The sequence below is a fragment of the Cornus florida genome, unplaced genomic scaffold (genome assembly GCF_030987335.1).
Source record: "Cornus florida cultivar Cherokee Brave unplaced genomic scaffold, ASM3098733v1 CherokeeBrave_3.0.0_Hap2_Chr02, whole genome shotgun sequence".
Taxonomy (NCBI): Eukaryota; Viridiplantae; Streptophyta; class Magnoliopsida; order Cornales; family Cornaceae; genus Cornus; species Cornus florida.
The window spans coordinates 41,687,326-41,700,327 of record NW_026775572.1 but is presented as its reverse complement, the minus strand read 5'-3'; the positions used below and the strand labels follow the sequence as shown (position 1 = coordinate 41,700,327).

Here is a 13,002-nt window from a genome sequence, read left to right as displayed (position 1 = left end):
GTTAAAAGCACTTTGTTAAGGTTTCTTCCCTTGCTCTTCCTCTTTTGTGTGCACAAGTCTTTCACGAACTTTGCATATGGTGGAATTTGCCTAATTGCATCTAGAAGAGGAAGATTAATTTTCACTTGTTTAAACACTTCCATCATGTCATGAATTTTTCCTTCTTGTCTCCTAAATAATGAAGTCTCTCTCAAAGCTTGAGAAAATAGAATTTTTGGCTCATAAGGCTTCTCTAATTGGGGAGGTGATGATGAAGATGATAGAATGTCCTTTTTGGAACCACTAGCATCTAAGGGAGTAGGAATAGGATTTTGAATGGGATGGATGCAACTACTAGGTTGTGTCAATTCACTATCCTCCTAAGGTACCTCTACTTTATTATCCACTTTCCTACCACTCCTCAAGGTAGTAATTGCTTGAACTTGCTCATTTCCAGAAAATTTCGAAAAAGGACTTGCTTGCGCCATAAATTGCCCCTTAGGATTAATCTCAGTTTAACTAGGCAAATTACCTTTTTCTCTCACATTTAAAGAATTAGCTAATTGCCCGATTTAAGCTTCAAGCTTTGCAATTGATTGAGAGTGAGAATAAAACAATTGATTATCTTTTCGAAGATCACCTAAGGTTTGCAAGACCTTATCCTCAAAAGCGGGACTCTTAGGAGGCTCTTGATTTGGATTAAAGTAAGATTGAGAATCTAATGCTTGAGGATGAGAGTATTGAGAATTTGATGCTTGAGGATGAGAGTAGTGATTCACATTGTGAGGATAGAATGAAGGACGGTAACCTCGAGAATTCTGATTTTGATTTTGGAGATGTGGGAAAACATACTTTGGTTGGTAACCTTGAGTTTGAGGAGGGTTTGCACCGTCTCCTTGATTTCTCCATGCAAAGTTTGGATGATTTTTCTACCCCGGATTGTAAGTATTGGAATAAGGGTTGTTCCCTTGATGAATGAAAGTTGCATTTGCTTGTTCTTGAGACTCACTTGGTATGATTTGTCCAAGAGGGCAATTTGAAGTATGGTGAGTATAACTAGAACAAGTCATGCACATTTTATCGGAATGGTGAGGATAAGATTGAATTACCGGACCTTAATTCAAAAGGAATTTATCAAACCTTTGAGTAAGATTTTTGACCTCGGCGGTAATTTCTATGGAAGAGTCTATTTGATTTAGACCTTTCTTTCCTCCCACATTTGTTAGGTGACCACCCCTAGAAGATGAAGATTTATGCATTGAGTTTTCACTTATTTTTACAAAGAGATGCCAAATTTCATCTTCATTTCTTTCTATGTAGCTTCAGCCATAAGAAGCATCAATAATGCCCTTATTAGCATCGGATAAACTTGAAAAGAAACATTGAACTAATTATCACTTGGGAATGTTATGATGTGGACACTTCCGTAGTAAGTCATTCAAACGTTCCCAAGCTTCATGAAGGGGTTCTCTTTCTTCTTGTTTAAATTCACGAATGGAAGTTCTCATCGAATCAGTTTGACTCGCGGGTTAGTACTTTTTTAGGAACTCTTGTTGCAATTGTGCCCAAGAGGTGATTGTATTTGATCGCAAGTTGTTAAACCAATATTTAGCTTTATCCCAAAGAGTGAAAGGGAAAATGTAATGACCCAGTCTATTTCCTCCTTTTCCATTTTCGGTGATTTTCTTTTTTCGTCTTTTTCCTATTTTGTCTTTTCCTTATTTCGTCTTTTAGTCGTTTTTCATTTTTCCTTGCATAACCTCACTTGTTGTGCTCGGATTTGATTTCGATTTTGCATACATTCATGATATTTGATTTCCATGACATTGGTATTTTTACTTTTCTAGAAAAGCATGCAAGATTAGTACTTTTCTTGTAAAGGGCATGAATGCATACTTTAGTATAATTATTTATAACTTTTGGGGTTTTAGTGTAATTATGTAAAATAATTATTTTTCGTTTTGGAGACTTTTTTGCAATTTATTTTGGAAGATATTTTGAAAAATGACCATTTTGTAATTTTTGAAAAGTGTGACAAGTGTCACACTCTCATGGAGCCATTTGTTGGCATTTAGGTGAAGAGACTTGGCACCATGACTTCTTGACATTTGGTGGGTGGAGATTCATCTATGTGTTGGCCTTAGATTGGTGCACATGTAACATTTGATTTATGACAAGTGTGGACTTGGGATTTAGTCTTGGAAGAGGCATTGGATTAGTGACAAGTGTAGGTTCACCATTTAGTCTTGCATTGTGTGTGTGTGAGAGGTAGTGCAAGAACACATAGTGAGTGGAGGATTTCTAGCCCTTCCACTCACCATTTTTACATTTTACCTTCTTCATTCCATTATCTCTCATGAACCCTAGCAAAGACTCCATTAGAGGAAAGCTTAGTATAGAGCTTTGATTTCACATTTGGCACTCTTCCACTCACCCTAGACTTTTGACCTTAAAAGAGAAAAGATTTCTATCACTCTCCTCTTCAAGAATCCTAACCTTGTTTTCCATTTTGTGCTTGGTAGCTTGGATTATAGAGATTCAATTCTCTATTGAGGTAGGGGTGGTAATATATTTATTTTCTAAGTGTTTTATAGTCCTTGTGGTTTAATATATATTGTGTACATGCTTTTGATATGATAGTATTACATATTATAGGAAACACTCACTTCTTGACTTAGGGTTTATTGATTTAAGCATGTATGATATGTGTAAACCATGTGTAGGAGGATTATATAATTTAGTAGCATGCTAAATTCTAGAAATTTCACATGTGTTAGAGATGTGGGACACTTGTAGAATTATTGATGTTATATGTAATCTCTATTGATATGAATTGCTATATTTGTTGTTACAATAATTCTATACCCTTGTGAATTACTAATTGTAATTATTTAGGAGCTTATTGCTATGATGTTGATAATTAGTATACAGAGCTTGTTATTGAGGCATGACTTGAATTGATAAATTTGTGATATTGTATTGTGCATAATATCATGAGGTGAATTTGTCATTTGGCATGCCATTCTAGATTTGGAACCCTAAGACATGGTTTGTATGGTTTCAAAATACTTGTGCATGGAAGGTGGTTTGTATGCCTTATTATATATATATATATAAGTTTTGAACTTGATATATATTTTAGAATCTCTTGGGACATTATTACATGTGACATGGCTAAAGTTTGGCTTTAGTACGGGAGGTATGAGTTCTCCCCAATTGAGATAGTGTGCACTAGGGTGGTCTTCCCAGTGGGTTAATGCCTGGAATAACCATATTGATCTTGGTTAAGTCCGAGACATGATGTCCAAGTCTTCCATTACTTGTTTTCGCATTAAATTTCAAGTTGACAACCAATGCTTAATTGTAGCTTGAAATTCTTGTTATTGGCGAATTGATGTTGTTGTGTACATTGATAATTATTTGTGTTGCTAAAGAATCATTTAAGTTAGTTTAAGATGATCCCTTAGAACACCTCGAACATAGACGTTAAGTGGAATGATCCCTTGTATTCGTCTATATTGATCTTGCAATGATATTGAAACTTTAGGGTATATGCATATGCTTCTCCTACGAGTAACTTGATTACTCACCCTAGTGGTTTGGGATGTTTTTCAAGTAAGGAGACCATGTTCATGGATGCTCATCATCCTTAGAAGCTTTTGAGCTATTTGAAGCATTTTTGTATATTAACATGCAAGTGTTTAGCATGACTTGACTTTTGATATCATATTTTGAATGCCATGAGTGTATGGTACTTTTGGAGCTTTAGTAACTTTCTTGATATGTAATAACACTCAAATATTTGCTTTTGACATTTTAAGTATGTATGTAATGAGGCCAAGGGCCATACATGTCTATTTTTGTACTTAGACACTTTTTGTAACAAGGTTTTGCTTCAAATGTCTTTTAATCAAATTTTGTAGTTTGAGAAGTCAAAATCTTGTAAATGAAGTGTATGAGGCCATGGGCCATTGATTTATATTCATTTACTCATATCAATCATGTTGACATGTTTACATTCTCAAAACTCATGAAAAATCAATTTTGTACATTCATTTTGAATCAAATCATCATGGGATTCAAAGTAGAGGTTAAGCCTTAGCACCTTGGACTCATAACAACTTTCTCAGCAGCAGGTGTTTCGGCATTTCGGTCGACCGATGTCAAATGATTTTGTGTTTGCACAGTAACATCACATTCCAGTAGCCAAATACATTGTTCAAGGGTCATTTCGGTCGACCGAGCCTTTATTTCGGTCTACCGAAGCAATTGGAACCTTTTCTTCATGATTTTAGGTCTCAGTATCTCCATTTTGGTCATTCGAAACTTCATTTCGGTCGACCAAAATAGCTAGAACCCGAGCCTTGCCTCTGTTGAGTTTCAGCACTGATCATCCAACTTCAACGGGTCATAACTTCTTTGTTTCTAATCCAAATGGGGTGATTCTTGAGCGTAAACTCAAAAATTTTGAGTCATATTTCCAATGGTACCAATACCATTCTCAAATTCCAAACAAAATGAGAGTTATGTATGTTTTAGTGAAGTAGTGTCAGTTTTCACTTCAACTGAGACGGGGCATTTTGTGGGATTCTTAGCCAATGTTCATAGAACCTCTTGGAATGTTTCAAAATGATTAGATTAGGTTGTATTAACCTTATTTGACTTGTTTAGAGTCAAGTTTCTCCTTTTAATAGTGAATTGACCTTTTTGCCCCTTGGATAGCAAATTTTGTCCCTTTTGACATTTGTTTCCGTTTTTATCCTCTTTAAGTTCCGTGACCTCATGGAGGGTCACATTTGTATCTTAGTAGTGTCTTCTATCTCTAGAAACCTTGGTTTACCTTTAGCTTCCACATTTTGGATCCGTTATCGGATTCTCCTCAATAATATCAATGCACTTAAATCAATTAAATGCCTCCACACGGGCCGATGCCTTCTACAAGAAGGTATGTTTGGACTTAAAAATAAAACAATTCAAATTAAGCCTCCACTTGGGCTGTCCAAATCATGCAAATTGGTAAACAATTAAAGTACTAAAATTAAATAGAACTTAAAGATGGTCCTTAAGCAACTTCAATTTTTTTTTTTTTTTAATTGCTTCTAAATCTAGCGTTTACTCCACTTTGCTTCAAGTATCCAATTGACAAATCAAATGAGAACATAAAAATTAAAATGAATTAAAAGCAAACAATCAACAAAGAACTAATGTCTAATTCAATTATTTTAAAAACCGTTTGATCCACGGCAACGGCGCCAAAACTATGGTGCGACCGAGCGTGTGCAAAAAATAATGCACAACACTTTAGGCTTAGAAATAATGTCAAGTGGGCACCATATTTTAAAATTTATAAAACTACTAAACACTTATACTATGGAGTATGAAGTGAGCATGGATCGTCCCAAGAGATCTAAACAATTATAAGTTTTTCAGAATTGAATTCTACTTTAATACTTATGTGATTGCTAAAAAGGTTTGGTTTTGTGATTAGACTAATTTTAAGCTAAATGATTGCAATAAAATAATGGAGTTTAAAAGATTGGAAAGAGACTTAGGGTGTAGGATTCACCACTAAGCACATTCCCTAACTCACTAACTTTCAACTATTTGGGGAAATAAAATGTATAATCTAAATGTGGCTAACAATTGCAATGAAAAGTATGAAGCATCAATTTAAAGCTTGAATTATTTACCTAATGACAATTAACTAAGTGTAAATCAATTCACCAATTCAAAGCATGGTTCATCAATTCAATTAGCAATTTCAACTCACATTAATCTAGAGGATACTGACGACGGCCGTTCCAATACGCCAAACTAGATGTAGTGAATGTGTGGTTCAAGAAAAACCTTTTATGTCAAATTTAAATTTATAAAAACCACTACCAACACCACTACTAACGTAGCAAGAGTGAGTATGGATCGTCCCAAGGGATTATACGTGTTGGAATTTCAACTTCGACTCTAGCGTACCAAATGATTGCAAAAGAGAGTTGGATTGGTTGATTACTTCTAGAAAAAAATTAATTAAAATGCAATAAAAATAAAACTAAGTAGAGATAGGGATTTAAGAGATGAGAAGAGCGGACTTAGGGTGTTGGAATCACCACTAAGCTCATGTAATTAACCACTTGCTTTCCATTAATGGGGAATACATTGTTGTGAACAAAATTGGTTCGACTAGCAAAGGTGACTCAACAAGTGTATAATGTCTAAACAACATGTGAAAGGCTACAATATATCTATTGGAAGAGGAATATATTGTTTAGACAACATGTGAAGAGAACAAAATATCAAATCAAGTCATTAATCCTTCATTAAACTCAAAATTCCATTACACCATAATATTAGAGCATATGCTTCTTGCATTAAAAAACATGGAACATCAAAGAACAAGCATGAATTGTCTCCCCATCTAACACTACACTACAGCTACACTACTAGCATGAAAATAAACTAAAGGAGAGGCACAATCCATCAAGGAATAAGTATGAACCATTAAAAGACATAACAAGAGCATTCCATTAAGCACTAATGTCTAGCCATCACTAGATTCTCAATTAACCACACATAGACATGCAATTAATATAGAAAAACTAGTGTAGAGATCAATTCCCCAAATAATCACACATAAGACAACATGTAATTAAAATAGAGAATCAATGGAAGAATTAACCCATATGAATCATGTGAGACATAATTCCAAATTTAATCACACATAGACATGTAAATAAACTAGAGAATTAATAGGAAGAATTAGACCATGGAAATTATAGAAATATACCAAGATTCATGAAATTCACAAGGCTAGAACACTAATCACAACAATATATATATAAATCCCCAAAAATAGAAATACAAGGGTTTAGATTACACAAGACTTAGGGCTCATCCAAGCCCTAAGTGTAGATCTAGTCAATCATGGAGGAGGTGGATGTAGTCATGGAATCAAGCTCCAAACATGGCTCCATCTTCTTCTTCCTCTTCTTCTTCTTCTTCTTTGAAGTTCTAGAGATGGAGCGAAAGTGGATTTAGAGATGTGTTCTTGAGATGTGCCTCCACTTCTCTCTTTTCTTCTAACCCTAATCTCTAACTTTTTTAGAGAGAGAAATAAAAATTACAATGGAGAAAATAAAATGATAAAAAGCCTAAAGAATCCTCTTTTACAAATGGGTTGCTTCCCTTTATATAGAAGATCCTTTTCTTAGTCACTAAGTCTAGAATATATGCCTAAAAATATCTAATCCCGCAACTTTTTGGTAGGTGAACTTTTGGGCGCGCACGGAAAAAGTGACAGCTTGCTGCCAGCATGTCCAGTTCGATCGATCCAACTTATTTTCGATCTATCCAACTTTTTTGATCGATCCAACTTATTTTTCGATCGATCCAACTTTTCTGATCGATCCAACTAAAAGTTCGATCGATCCAACTTTTCTGCGATCCATCCAACTTTTCAGCTTTTCAGTATCAGCTTCTTTTTGCTCCAAATCAGCCTCTTTTTGCTCCGGATCATCGCTAAGACTTAGTTTGACTCCAAAAAGGCCTTAAGAACTCATTTTTAGCCCAGTTTAACATTATTGACCTGAAATAGATAAAAACACAAATAAGTACTAAAACGGATAAATAAAATAGATAAAGGTCCTAGAATACTCAAGCTTAAGGGGTTTAAATGTGTACTTTTCAGCTCTCATCACACCCCCAAACTTAAATATTGCTAGTCCCTAGCAATGAACTACAAAGTCAAGAAAAGAAATGAACAACTAAACAACTATGAACTAGAAAGCAATAAAATGATAGCGCCACTTTCGTAGGGAACACGATTGTATTTAGCATATGCAACAAGCCTTTTAAACCCCTAAGTTACCCCTAGTGGACGAGTGAAGTCTCGTGAGAGTTTCCAGAAATGATACCCACAAACATTAAGCTCATTCTTTCAAAAGAGGCACCAATATTGCAAACAACCATTGGGAGAAAACTACCTCAAGTATGCAATTTTTCAATCGTTTCTAAGCAATCTCCCAAAATTTCAACATCAAGCAAGCAAGTATGGTCCTCCACATATCAAGAAAATGATCATGAAAATCGAAACAAGTCTAGAATCCTTTTTTTTAGTGGTCTGGCATCAAGTGTGTTGCTATTTTAGCCAACTAGAGAAGTAATCACATCTTTACCCTCAAACTAGCACACAAATCTAGTACCGATCATTAAGATAAGAGAGTGGACCTTTTATTAAAGCTTTATTGTTCTAGGTGTGCTTATTCTTTTCACTCTATTTTTTTTTCTTTTTTCTTCTTCTTTTTTAGTTATTTTTTATTTATTGAGGATCAAAGATGGAAATATTGTGCAATGTGTTGATCTCTTAAGCTTTCTAGAAGATTCATGTAGCGAGCTTTAGGTCAATGACTCCCAAACCAGATGGCTTTAGGGCATTAGGTGTTAAGACACCCCTACGGACTTACAAACTCAAATCAACTAGGCTACAAATCAAGATAACAACCATCTAATCATTTCCTACTTCTCACCTTTTGGGAGAAGTCCTCACTTTTATTACTTTTGCAACTTTTTTTTTTTTTTTTCAATTCAATTATTAACCTAGAGTTTGGGCCCTCCACCTTTCAGCGCGAGAAGTTCACTGCTTAATGAGGCAAGAATCCCGGCTACTCAATGAAAAGGGGTTGTTATCCACCTTTATCAAGAATGAAAGCTTTCAATGCACTACTAGCCCAATTGGGATATAACCAATTCAATAATCAGCAAAGCATGTACCCCATAAATGAATGCTAGTGTGTACCGGTGCTAGTGTAGAATCCTAGAATGAATCTCAAAACAATCACAAATTCAGGATGATGTGGACCACAAATACAAGCAAGATATCAATCTTTTGAAAAATTTACTCCTAAATGGCATCCTCAAGGCATACAAGGAGTATTGGACTCTCAAGTCAAACAATTTTTAAATTTTAAGCAACATAGTCCTCAAAAGATCAAAATCATAGCTAATATCAATCTCAAATCTCAATCATGCATTTAAAGCTCAAATCTTAAGTAGAATGTAACAAGACACCTTACCCCCAAACTTAAACCGCACATTGTCCTCAATGTGCAATGAGAACAATGGAAAAAAAAGTGGAAAGAGTATACCGTGGTGGTGTAGACATGAAGCCCAGTCATGATCCAATTCGAAAGACGTCTCCCCCAAACTTGGAATCAACAACCTACTTGAATAACAACGCTAGCAAAACTCACATCAAATATCAAATGGGATAAGAATAATCAAATCAAGCATTCTAAGGCAATGTAACACATGATGCAAGAGAGATATAAGATCAAGCCCTAACTAAAGCATAAAGTATGCATGACTACACATAAGGGCACAATGATGAATCTTTTTATATTTTTCATTTAATGAACGCAAGTATATACAAAATGCAAGAAAAACAAAGAATAAAATGCATGAACAAAATACAAAAAGAAAAATAAATAAGGCAAAATGCAATGAAAGAATATGTACAATGCAAGAAATGAAAAAGGAGTATGTACAATGTAAAACAAATGGAAAGAATATGTACAATGCAAGTATATACAAAATTTTCTTACTTTTTGTTTTTCAATTTTTTTTTTTTATATATATTTTTTTTCGAAATTAAAAATTAAAGTTAAACAAAATATTTTTGGATTTTTAGAAATAAGATAAAAGGAAATAAAATAAAAGAAAAGAAATATGTTTTTGGGATTTGAATTTTTTTTTTTAATTTAATTTTAAATATTTGAAATAAAAATAAAAATAAAGCTTGGAAATAAAAGTAAAAATGAAAATAAAATAAAAATCTTTTTGGAATTTTTGAAAATAAAATAAAATTAACAAAAATATTTTTGTGTTTTTAACCAATTTCCAAAAACTTCTTTTTTTTTTTTAGTCAAGAGAGAGAGGTAATTAAATGAAATAAAATAAAATAAAAATAGAAATAGGAAAAAGTCAAAAAGTGAAAGGGTCAAAGGGGCAAAGTTGTGATCGATCGAAGATGAAATTCGATCGATCGAACATGTAAAATTTTGGAGATCCCGAGAGCATGCATTTTCAGAATTTGAAACAGGTCCAAAAATTTTCTAAGTGTTGAAGCTCGAGATCGATCGAACTGTGAAGTTGGATCGATCGAAAGGTAGTTCGATCGATCGAAATGGTTTACGATCGATCGAACTTTTGAAAAGTTGGAGATCCCGAGAGCATGCATTTTGGAATTTGGATGCAGGTCCAAAATTTTTCTAAGTGTTGGGACTCAAGTGGAGTTCGATCGATCGAATCCATAGTTGGATCGATCGAAGAACAATTCGATCGATCGAAGGTGCTCTTGTGATCGATCGAACTGGCACCAAATGCCTAATTTTGAACTGAAAGTGCAGAAAATCCTATGCTAAGCCCCAATGATGGTAACAAGAATGAAAATTTGAAAAATAGATGGAAGAATGTACACAAGAATGAAAAATAAAAAGAAATGAGGGAGGAATAGAATTGTGAAACTCTACGAATACTAGTGTTTAACGTCTCTAGCAAGACGTTAGGTCAACTCGCTAATCAAATGAATCAAAAACTGGATATGAAACATCCTTATTGACCCTCTTTTCACTTTTCTCATTTAATGTCCCACTTATGACAATAAAATCATACTCCAAAAGAATGACTTGAAAAGAAATAAAAGAGATGATATTGTTCCTTTCATCTACGGTCTTGAAAACAAAATCAATCATGGTTAGGCTTACCTCTTTGTTGTGTTCTTGAAACACATTCAAATGATCATCCATATTGATAATTGGTGAGGCATTGTCTTTCAAAGACTCATTTGGATTAATAAGAAACACCCTCTCTTCATCCCTCTTCTCCTCCTCATAAATTACCATTTCCTCACCTTCTAAGTAAGCTAAGGAGTCCATTAGAGAGTTTATTTCATTTTTAGAACTTTTAAAGTCAAAACCACAATTTTTATACATTTCCAAAAGACACTCCTCAAGAGGGTCATTAGAGATAATAGAAGGAAGGCCCTCTTCAACAAGTTCCTCCTCCTTCTCTCCTACCTCAAGTGTGGTCAACATCTCCTCACTCTCTAGAGTAGCCATGTCCGAGATAAAATCATAATCGAAACAAGGAAAGTCCTCATTAATCATGTTATGTTCTATTGGATTAGCCACTAACTCACTTGCCACTTCCTCCTCTATACAAGATAGAGTGCTAGGCATTAGCTCACTTATTTCATTCTCCTCACTCTCATCATCCTCATCTATATTCATTGAAGTTCTTGCCATTTTTTCATTTGCCTCTTCCTCCTCCTCTTGATGAGAAAGAGTACTTGCAATTTGCTCAACTTGAGCTTCTAAGTTGGCTAAAGCTTGAGAATGAGAATTAATAAGTGAAGTGTGTGAAATATACACATCAAGTAAAGCTAACACTTTTTCTTCAAATCCGGGTGAGTACTTAGAGGGTGGTGGAATTGATTCATCATAAAATGGTGGGGGAGGGCAATAGTCATAAGAAGGATTAAATGAGTGATCAAGTCCATAATAAGATGATGCATGAAATGAATTGGACTCAATCTCATAAGGATTAAAATGTGATGGAGGAACATAAGGTGAAGGGATGTAATTCCCCCCCAAACTTGGATCAAACAATTCCTCCATTTACAATTAAAACCCAAATGCAAGAAAAAATTGGCCTCAACAAGGACCTATGCTTGGACAAAAATTTAGCAATAAAATGAGCCTCAACAAGGGCTATCACAAGCATGCAAAGAAGTGAAACAATTAAAATACAAGAGTTTCAAGAATTGCTCACAACGGTCCTTTAGCATTTCAACTCCAAATTTAGCTTTTAAGCTCCAATGATTGCTTTAAGTTCCAAAGTTCGCCTTCCTTGTAGTCAAGTACCTAATTGAACAAATAATAATGAGAATCAAAAGAAAAGAATGTACAATGGAAAATAAAATAAAAATAGAAGCAATCTAATAAACACTATTGTCTAGTTTAATTCCAACAAAACCGTTAATCCCCGGCAATGGCGCCAAAATCTGACGACGGCCGTTCCAATACGCCAAACTAAATGTAGTGAATGTGTGGTTCAAGAAAAGCCTTTTATGTCAAATTTAAATTTATAAAAACCACTACCAACACCACTATTAACGTAGCAAGAGTGAGTAGGGATCGTCCCAAGGGATTATACGTGTTAGAATTTCAACTTCGACTCTAGCGTACCAAATGATTGCAAAAGAGAGTTGGGTTGGTTGATTACTTCTAGAAAAGAATTAATTAAAATGCAATAAAAATAAAACTAAGTAGAGATAGGGATTTAAGAGATGAGAAGAGAGGACTTAGGGTGTTGGAATCACCACTAAGCTCATGTAATTAACCACTTGCTTTCCATTAATGGGGAATACATTGTTGTGAACAAAATTGGTTCGACTAGCAAAGGTGACTCAACAAGTGTATAATGTCTAAACAACATGTGAAAGGCTACAATATATCTATTGGAAGAGGAATATATTGTCTAGACAATATGTGAAGAGAACAAAATATCAAATCAAGTCATTAATCCTTCATTAAACTCAAAATTCCATTACACCACAATATTAGAGCATATGCTTCTTGCATTCAAAAACATGGAACATCAAAGAACGAGCATGAATTGTCTCCCCATCTAACACTACACTACAGCTACACTACTAGCATGAAAATAAACTAAAGGAGAGGCACAATCCATCAAGGAATAAGTATGAACCATTAAAAGACATAACAAGAGCATTCCATTAAGCACTAATGTCTAGCCATCACTAGATTCTCAATTAACCACACATAGACATGCAATTAATATAGAAAAACTAGTGTAGAGATCAATTCCCCAAATAATCACACATAAGACAACATGTAATTAAAATAGAGAATCAATGGAAGAATTAACCCATATGAATCATGTGAGACATAATTCCAAATTTAATCACACATAGACATGTAAATAAACTAGAGAATTAATAGGAAGAATTAG

The 13,002-nt window shown here is 34.4% G+C and overlaps 1 non-coding gene across 1 annotated transcript; it reads left to right on the top strand.

The window, feature by feature from the left end:
• Positions 1–1,383: 1,383 nt before the first annotated feature.
• Positions 1,384–1,490, top strand: LOC132298077 (small nucleolar RNA R71). The gene has a single exon (XR_009479512.1). It is a non-coding gene; the product is annotated as a small nucleolar RNA R71 (small nucleolar RNA).
• Positions 1,491–13,002: the final 11,512 nt, after the last annotated feature.